Source organism: Portunus trituberculatus, chromosome 38, assembly GCF_017591435.1.
Source record: "Portunus trituberculatus isolate SZX2019 chromosome 38, ASM1759143v1, whole genome shotgun sequence".
NCBI lineage: Eukaryota > Metazoa > Arthropoda > Malacostraca > Decapoda > Portunidae > Portunus > Portunus trituberculatus.
The window spans coordinates 20,480,345-20,491,261 of record NC_059292.1 but is presented as its reverse complement, the minus strand read 5'-3'; positions in this window follow the sequence as shown (position 1 = coordinate 20,491,261).

The window sequence follows — 10,917 nt, the reverse complement described above, 5'->3', positions numbered from 1 at the left end:
GGGTAAGGGCTGATGGTAGTGATCGTAATGGCTGGGGTAGTGTGGGCAGTGGTTATGGAGGTAGTGTGGCATCTCCTGCTGGGGAGACCGGGTAGACTGCTGGCAGAGACTAGGCAACGGTCGGGAGGGGTTGGGGAAGGGTCGGGGAAGGGTTGCGGCCTTGGTTTGTGCCTTGAATCACAACACTGGCCCTGCCCGACCTTCGCCAGGCCAGCCAGGCCGCCCCCTGATGGGCCGCGCCGCCCCAAAGATGGAATGTTCCCTAGTCCTTGCCGTCACCTGATGCCGCCGCCGCCACCCCTCCAGCACCGCAGCTCACCAGCCTACCAGCACGCAGCACCAGCACCAGAAAGCAGCACCCAGCACTTACTCGCCTCACAGGATCAATCATCGCTTCCTGCGGTGAACCGTGCGTGCCCGCGAGCGCCGATAGGAGCAGCGCATCTTTGTAGATGGCACCCTTATATACATATATATATATATATATATATATATATATATATATATATATATATATATATATATATATATATATATATATATATCCTACAAAAGTATAGAAATCAAAACAAAAGATTTCGTTTCATTGACATTTTGTGCTCCACAAAAAGCAGAATAATAGAAAAGTTGAAAAAAAATCAAATGTATAAAACTCTCTGCTACATTTCTTTCTTTTATGTTTGTTTGTTTGTTTGTTTCCTTCGATTTGAGATGCTTCAAAATACGAACATGAAGACACTTCCTGCACACTACTGTCCAATATTCTTCTTCATTTATTTGCTCCTATAATTATTTGCTTGCGACAGGCGCGCACACAGCGGCTTCACCCTTATTCAATCTCATTTCACTTATTCATCATTAATTTATTACTCATCTATCTCCTATCTATTTGTTACTGTTTTTCCCTTGTCCATCCCTAACACATATAAACAGATGAAGATAGACTGCCGTGACAACACAATCTCTCTCTCTCTCTCTCTCTCTCTCTCTCTCTCTCTCTCTCTCTCTCTCTCTCTCTCTCTTGCCAAAAGTGACGTTCGCAACAGTAGCCAATCCATACTTATTTCATTCACCTATTATCTCATCATCTATTTCCCCCCGGCAGTGCCCCCAACACATACATAACCAAACAGAAATAAGCAACGGTGGAGACGGCAGCGTTCTCATCACCACATCTCCCGCATTTCAAAAGTGACGCTCTTAATAGTAACCTATCCATCCCTATATCATTTATCTATTTACTTATGATTTATTTTCTCTAGACAGCTCTTCTCTTCATATACTAAAGCCTGAAGACAGAGGACAGACTGGCGAGGCAAATCTCTCATCCCCCTCGCTCGCTCATTCCAAAAGTGACGTTCGCAACAGCCTCCCATCCATCTCCAATTCTGCCACCGTGACGCAAACACAGCCACACCGCCACGTCCGGGCATCGACAGGCTAACTAAGGCACGTGTGACAGGCCGCAGCCAACACACCCACCACCACCACCGCCTTCTCTTGCACGTTGATGGCCGGCGCTCCACACGTGTCTGTCTCAAACGCTCCAGTGCTCAGACTCATCTCACGTAACAGATGTGAGGGGAGGTACTTGTTGTTTTCGTAATAATAGTGTGAATGTTGCAATGTTTGATTTAATTTCTTTCCTCGTATTTTCGTTTTAATTTCATGTTTTGCTTTTTTTACGGTGGGCGGAAGGGTGAGCCTTGGGTGAGTTGGTGTTCACAATAATTATTAATCCAAATCTCTCTCTCTCTCTCTCTCTCTCTCTCTCTCTCTCTCTCTCTCTCTCTCTCTCTCTCATCAGATCAGTCAAAGTATTTCCTCTTGATTTCTTTCTTTTTCTATGATTTTTATGAGGTCAGTCAGACAGATAAGTTTACCATAAATACTAGTTTTTATTATTTTTATTATTATTATTATTATTATTATTATTATTATTATTATTATTATTATTATTATTATTAAAAGCATTGCGTATTGATACTGGAGCTGCTTTTGAGCGTTTTCTACCAAGTCATTCAAATGGTTAAGTATACCATAAATACTACAGTTTTCTTCTTAGTCCAGGGGATAGAAAACTTCATTACTTAATACTTAAAGGGACACCATAATTTTGACATTGTGGGGATACGCAAATAAATAAGATTTTTTTTTTTTTCTTTTTTATGTAATGGTCTTTAGTTCATGTAGGTATACTTGAAGAGTATGTATGGGAAGCGCTGTTCAGCTTCCACCCATTGGTGGCGCAGGCAATTTTATTCATATTGGTACCCATATTAGGACCTATATTCTCACTCAAGCGCGCATCTTTGGTGTAACAACCTAGAATCTAGGTATCATGGTGACATGCAAGTAACTTTAAACCACTCGTCAAATGGCAAAGTTTCAAAGCGGTGCGCGGTGGGATTCGAACCTACGCGTGGACGTCTGCCCGATCCCACCACTACCACCTTATCCACTATCAAGAAAGGAAGGATAAAGAATTGATAAAAGAGAGTATGAAGGATCTATGGAAGGACGGAAGGATGAAAAGTAGAAAGGTGTCGGTATCGACTATAAATGTCTTGGCACCTTCCTCAATTTTTCTTCATTAACGTCTGCAACATTAGTGTCAAAGACCCATCTGTGTGCTGAAGGCATAACAGTGGTGATGGTGTCTGGCATGGAGACGTACATTCATCACTCTTTCTCTCAACCTAAACCTTTCAAACCTTGGTTTAACACAACTTGTCCTCGAGCTATACATGATAGAAAGGTTGCCCACTAAAGGTACTCGAGCCTTCCGTCACCTGAATCTCATGCACTTTATATTTGTACTTGGAATCATGCCAAGTCTGTTCTTCAACTTGCCAAACACTCCTTCATATATAGAAAATATCAAAATCTATCAAACTCCAACTCCCCTCGAGACTTCTGAGATTTGGCCAAAAACATCTCCAATAACTTTACTTGTTCATCTTTCTCTCCTTTATTTCATCCTGATGGCACAACTGCCATCGCGTCTGTCTCTAAACCTGAACTCTTCTCTCAAATCTTTACTAGCAACTCTATCTTGGATGATTCTGGACTTGTCCCTCCATCTCCTCCTCCCTCTGTCTATTTCATGCCATCAATTAAAATACTTCGTAATGATTTTTCCATGCCCTCGCTGGCCCAAACCCTTGGAAGGCTTATGGACCTGATGGGGTCCTTTCTTTTGTTCTCACAAACTGTGCTTCCGTGCTTGCATCTTGCCTGGCCAAACTCTTTCAACTCTGTCTATCGACTTCTACCTTTCCTTCTTGCCGGAAGTTTGCCTACACTGAGCCTGTTCTTAAAAAGGGTGACCATTCTAATCCCTCCCTCAAACTATCGCCCTATAGCTTTAATTTCTTGTTTGTCTAAAGTTCATGTTTTTTTTTTTATCTTTCCTCAATAGGAAGATTCTCAAACATGTCACTTCAAAATCTCTTCTCTGATCACCAGTATGGCTTCCGTCCACTCTACTGGTGATCTGTCTTTCCTTGCTGAGTCTTGGCCATCCTCTTCCTCTTTTAGAGATTTTGGTGAATCCTGTATTGTTACGTTAGACATATCGAAAATTTTAGATAGAGTCTGGCACAAAGCTTTGATTTCAAAACTGCCCTACTACGGTTTTTATCCTTATCTCTGCAGCTTTATCTCAAGTTTCCTCTCCGACTGTTCTCTTGCTGCTGTGGTAGACAGCCACTGTTCTTCTAAACCTACCAATAGTGGTGTCCCTCAGGTTCTGTTCTGTCACCCACTCTATCCACTACCTTCATAAGTAAATTTCTTGCCCTATCTACACTTACGCTGATGATGCTACCCTGCACCTTTCCACGTCTTTTCAGAGACGACCAACCCTTCAGGAAGTCAGCAGAACGCAGGGACCCCACAGAACGCCTGACTTTTGATCTTTCTAAGATTTTTTATTGTAGCAGAGAAAACTTGATTGTGTTCAATGCCTTAAAACCTTAATTTCTCAATCTATCAACTCAGCACAACCTTCCAGACAACTATCCCCTCTTCTTCAATGTCACTCAACTGTCCCTCTTTTCTACGCTGAATATCCTCGGTCTGTCCTTTACTCATAATCTAAACTGGAAATTTCACATCTCATCACTTGCTAAAACAGCTTCTATGAAGTTAGGTCTTCTGAGACGTTTCCGCCTGTTTTTCTCGCCCTCCAACTGCTAATTCTGTACAAGGGCCTTTATCCGTCCCTGTATGGAGTACTCTTCTTATGTTTAGGAGGTTCCACTCACATAGTTTGATTAGATAGGGTGGAATCAAAAGCTTTTCTTCTCCTCAATTCCTCTCCTCTGACTGACTGTCTTCAGCCTCCTTCTCACAGCCGGAATGTTGCATCTTTTGCTATCATCTACCGCTACTTTCATACTAACTTCTCTTCTAATCTTACTAACTGCATGCCTCCCATCCTCCTGCGGTCTCGCTGCTCAAGGCTTTCTTTTTCCTCTCACCCCTATTCTGTCCAACTCCCTAATACAAGAGTACTCTCAATTATTCATATCTGTCTATGGTAAACTCCGGAACTCCCTGCCTGCTCCTATGACTTGGACTTCACTTAAGAGGGAGGTTTCAAGACATTTGTCCCTGTTTTTTTGGCTAACTCTATCAGACCCGCAAAAGAACTGGCAACCAAGCCCTTTCTTTTATTTTTTCCCCCCTTGATCGGCTATCCCCCTCTTACATAAAAAAAAAAAAAAAAAGGGATATATGAAGCAGCAGCATTCCATAACCACATGGGGAAGACTTATCCCAGACAATGACTGAGTGTGGAAAAGTAGCACAAGCTGAAGTGAAGGCAGTGAGAATTACCGTCGGTATTCTTGCTTGGTGCATCACAGGAATTAAGATTAAAGGTCAATATGAAGCACAGAGGATATAAATATTTCAGGTTATTGTACTAACTAAAGCGCTGGCCTGGCATTGCTAAAGTCTGCAAATCGAGTCTCGCTCGGGTTTATGAATTTAAGGGGTTTTTCATTATTATTATGTAGGAGAGAGGGCCAGCCAAGGGAAAAAAAAAATGCCCACTTGGGTGCTGGTTCTCCAGAAGAAGAGGTTACTGTAGTGGATGGAGCGCCACATTGGGTAGTTGGGTTCACCTGGCTGATGTTCTGGAGAGCATTAAATGTGATGGATACCGAAACTTAAACCAACGAACTTTAACTTTAACTTGACTTCCAGCCACGAATATACAACGAAATAAGCAATAACGAACTAACTAGATCAATAAATACACATTCTTTTCAGTGGCTTCTGCTGTATAAAAGCTCAATTGCTCTTCTCACTTCCCTCAAGCAAAAACAAATTACAGAAAAACTCGTCACATAATATGGAAATGGCACAGTGCGGCAATGCAAACAAACACCAATTAACGAGGTGCCAGACAAGAGCCGCAGTGCCACATTCATAATCCACCTGCTTTAACACATCGCCAAGTGTACAAGTGCCATTACCCTGCACTGTCAAAGCCATTGGAGGGTCAGGGAAGGCACTTAGTGTGGCATGTGGTGTACACTGTACAGGTGCCAAGGGTGTAAGGACGGGTGTCTGAGCCCCAGCAGACTCTGATACATTAACACTCACGGCATCTAGTGGTGGTGGTGGTGGTGGTGATGGTCCTCCAAATCAGTATCAACAGTACACACACGCACACACATATAAACACGCGTCATAGTCTGTAGGAGAAAGGGAGAAAAACAAATTATTACAACTTGACAGGTTAAGTAAGGCTTTGTATGGTTCCCCAGCACAGAGAAAAATAAATAAATGAAGAAAGAGAGAGAGAGAGAGAGAGAGAGAGAGAGAGAGAGAGAGAGAGAGAGAGAGAAAACAGAACCGCTACCATCAGAAAACGATAACTTACAAAGGTAGAGCAATCAACAGGAAAAAAAAATGCAAAACACACACACACACACACACACACACACACACACACACGAACTATTGTTACCGTCTGTAAAAGAAACATTAAAATATCTATACTACAAATTCATAAAAACTTAAGATTAAAAGATGAAAATGAATTATAGAAAAAGAAGAATATAATAAGTAAAGAAAAAAGAGGAAGTAAATTCTAATATAAAAGGAAAGAAATGTCTCAATTCCTGGAACGAGAGAGGGAGAAGGAAGGGAACATATAAATTATTCGGATATTACACTGCAACGTTTACAAATGGGGGAACGCTTATTAGGAAAACTGCTGAATGAAAGATGAGGAGGACAGGTTAGAGAGAGAGAGAGAGAGAGAGAGAGTGTGTGTGTGTGTTTCACTGTTTGATCTGCTGCAGTCTCTGACGAGACAGCTAGACGCTACCCTACGGAACGAGCTCTGAGCTCATTATTTCCGATCTTCGGATAGGTCTGAGACCAGGCACACACCACACACCGGGACAACAAGGTCACAACTCCTCGATTTACATCCCGTACCTACTCACTGCTAGGTGAACAGGGGCTACACGTGAAAGGAGACCCACCCAAATATCTCCACCCGGCCGGGGAATCGAACCCCGGTCCTCTGACTTGTGAAGCCAGCGCTCTAACCACTGAGCTACCGTGTGTGTGTGTGTGTGTGTGTGTTCATTTCTCCTTTCCTTGTCCACTTGTTAAAATTTCTTTAATTAACTACTCTATTTTTCACTAATCATCCTTTCCCCCTAAGACAGTAAGAGTTAATAACCTCTGACACACTAACAACACCCAAAAAACTCAACTGGTATAAACAAATAGGCCAAAACAAATAGGAACTGTCTCTTTTCCCTTTCTTCACAAACAACCATTTTTTCCATCTTCATTCAATTTTCTATACACGTGAAAATTGTTCCGGTCTACTGTGTCATGTTGTTAGTAATGTTAATGAGATTTTTGCTAATGACGTATGATAGTATAACTGTATCATATGTACCCAATTTCCTTAAAGTGGCTCGAGATAAGCTATTTCTCAAGTCTCTCCCCTTCTCTTCTTTTTCGTGATCTAGTCCTTCCTTAGCTCTCTCTCTCTCTCTCTCTCTCTCTCTCTCTCTCTCTCTCTCTCTCTCATATTATCAGTTTGCCAAGTAATGCGAAAGATTCTTTGTTGCGGAACATTGTCTTCAAAATTACATTTATTTCTTTTTTCGGTCGATTTAGTTACTGATTGTCACTAATTAATAATTATAGAGAAAAAGGCAAAGAGGGTGCATGGGAGGAGTCAGCATATGACGTCACAAAAATTAAGCTGACGCGCTATTGGTCAGTTGCTGTCCTTACACCCCTAACACAAAGCATCACCAGCCGCGTATTGACAGTACTTTGAATGTACAGGGAAAGTACATTGAAACGTCCGGTTTTCATTCTTTATTCTACATTTTATCTCCATATTTCAAGAGCGCCTATTATATAAGATCTTAAAAGATTCTTAACAGTCGTGGCATGCCGTGCCACGAAGATTTAGACAGAAAATCATACATACAAATGGGATAATACAGTGTTTTCCAGCTTCTGTAGGTGAGAGGCGGGAAGCTGCCTTTGGGTGAACATAAGGCTGGACGAGATCACGTGTATACACATGTAAATATACATGTGTATAATATAATAAGTGACAAAATAGACTATCAGGTAAAAGTTAGCCTGAAAATTTATTTTTCTTGGTATACAATTACTTATCAGATGATGTCAAATACTTGAGGTCTCTCTCTCTCTCTCTCTCTCTCTCTCTCTCTCTCTCTCTCATCTAGCAGTTTTTTAATAAATGTTGCCCCATTTGTAAATGTTTCAGTGTAAAATCTCAATAATTTATACATACAAAAAAAATGGTCTTCCCGAGAGTTTTCACGTCCTTCCTGGCATAACAGTATGTTAATATGGAATGATCTCTGTAACTTACAAATACATCGTAACAATTCAATACAAACACTAATTAGACTACTCATAGTCTAAACTCTAAAGACTGCGAGTTCATACGTGCCAATATGCGACTGAAATTGCAAGTCGCTAGAGGTATCGACGTTCACTCTTAGCGACTGGGAAGTATATAGGCTGGGTATATATGCGGGAAGTGAATGTAAACAAACAACCACTCAACAAGATGTCTTCCTCTGGTGACGATGAACGACTGCGATCAATTTAAATCATCACAAGCATTCAATCCACACCTCCAACAACACCCTGCAGAGAGGGAAACAGTTCTTGGAGAGTGGCAGCTATCTCAACGAACGTCGATTTGCGTAAGCATTTTTGCTGTATAATTCATTTTTAAGGCCCCAGATGTGCTCTTCTACCCTCACCAACTCCAACATCTCTACATCTGGACACCACATTCTCGAGCCTTTCTCTGTGACGTCACAACGCAAACAAAGTCACAAATCTACTGAACAATACCACCATATTGTTCTTGTTTTGCGATTGGTTTCTCCAGTTGCTGGGCACCGATATTCAATCGAAAACTCTACCAACTTGCAATTTCAGTCACATACTGACGCATGTGAACCGCCTTTAAGCAAGACATTACATTAAGTAAATAAATTTATGATGAAACAGATATCAGGAGAGTGACAAAGACTGGAAATAGGAAGCAGTGTATCAGGGCAAGATTTCTCCTGGCGGGATTGTTGCGACAATTGGCACGATGGTTGATCGGAACAATATCGCTCCCATCTTCCATATAGCTCCCGAGAATACACACAAACGTACACCTGTTCCAGTTACTTCTGCCTCCACATTGTATACTCTTCTGTCTCTTCACCTTATCAAACCTCTACTCGTAAATTACAGTCCCACACCCCACCAACATCCCTCCAACACACACTTACCTTCTTGCCTGCACGACTCGTCTTTAACACCTTGCTGACGCCGTGGAAGCTTCAGGACCATGAAGCTTGAACCAATGTTTCGATCACTTAAGCCTTGTCAGTACTACCTCTACCTAACGTTTACAAATAGTGCTGTACGTAACTCATTCATGATATTGCCAGCCCTTGTTTACCTTCCCTTAGATAATGTTATATTATTTATCTTTACTACTTTCAGTAAGGAAATATTTACTGAAAAACGGTTATTTCATGAATGAATTGTTTGAAGGCTTTCTTTCCTTCACAAGGAAATACACACTGAATAAGCTACTGTATAGCATTAGTGCAACCAGGGGGCAAGGAGTGGGGGCAATTGTCCGAGTTCTCAGAAACAAGTGAACTTCAGCAAAACTTTCTTAAAATTCGGGCGGATCATGTAGGCCTATTTTTGCCCAAATAACACTAGCCTGGATAGAACTCAGCAACATGAAAGATGCCAAGACATCTGTTGATGCCAGAGACCTTCTGACCTCTGTATGTAACTTACAGTTCATTATTGGTTTAAAAGTGTTGAAGGTAATTTTCTGCAACACAAATACGCTGTCAAGACACTTACAGTGGCAGGACATGATGTTGTGTCATATAGTCATTGTTAAAACATTGATTAAATGCAGGAATGAAGAAAACACTTCATTACTCGGGGAAAAAAAAAGTAGACAACTGCAGAAAAAAATGAAATAACCAGCTTACATCACATGTGCACTCCACAGAAAAAAAAAAAAAGTCAAGGAGGCTGCTGGCCTAAACAGGGGAGAACCAAGCAAGAACAGACAGTGTCCAACGAGCAGAGAGCAAGAACTTAAATTTATTATGATGCACTTGACAGGGTTGTAACCGAGATGCATGAAAGATTTGATAGTATGAGCTCAATTCTCCTTACATCCTTGACAAAAATTTGATGGGAGATGCCAGTGGTGACAACTATAAGATGATAGCTGATTTCTACCTTCTGGAAGAGGATAGTTTAAAGGCTGAACAAAGTGCTTATCAAAATCTTGAAACTGATTGTTGATCTAAAACTTCAAGTAAAATCGTGTAGTTCTTAGTTTCCAATTTTTGTCTTCCATTTCGTCCCTCTTCTCACCAGCAGCCAAGATGCTAGCCACCATCCCAGCAACATCAGTTTCCCTTCTTGCATAAAAGAAAAAAGAAAAAGAAAGAAACATCTTGATAGTAAGTTTATTGAGTTGAGCAACGTTTTGCTGTGTAATCATCAGGCATCTTCAGGCTACAAAATATATATAATTGAAATTGTAAATAATCATACAAATTATATAAAACAAGAGTATAGACAATCATAAAAAGGTGACATATGAACACTGAAATAACACCCCTCCCCCAAAAAAAGTCATAATATTAAAGTTGAAATACAAACCTATAACATAAAAGTAGCCTGTATAAAAAGAAATGTTGTAAACACCTAAAACATTAAAAATAACCTAGATAGAAAGTCTTATATAAAAAAAGAAATAGATGTTCCTTTATAGTCTGGGGTGGTGAAGTGAACTGAATTAAGGTGAAATGGCATGGAAAGAAGATAGTTCTTATTTGTGTTTAGTATATCTTGAGAAATTGCAGCAGATGTTCAAAGAACAGAAAGTGGTTTGGTTGTTTAGTATGGGTTCATTTACTTTAATATATAGTGATTCCTTGATTTTACCATCTGTGGATGAACTGTTATAAAATGAAGTTTTGAAGTTATCAAAGGAGAAAGGGTGATCTATGTCTACTGAGTGTTCAATGACAGCAGAAAATGAGAAGTGTGAAATATTGCGACCTATAGGTACACCTATAAGTTTGGTAGACCAAAGAGTTAGATTTCTTTCAGTTTCACTGATGAACCGAGATTTACATTCAAATTGATACACAATATTAGAGCTCATCCATAGATGCTAAAATCATGCAAACATTAGATATCAAAGTAACTGAACCTATATCAAACAACCATAAAATTCATATATATATATATATATATATATATATATATATATATATATATATATATATATATATATATATATATATATATATATATATATATACACACACACACACACAC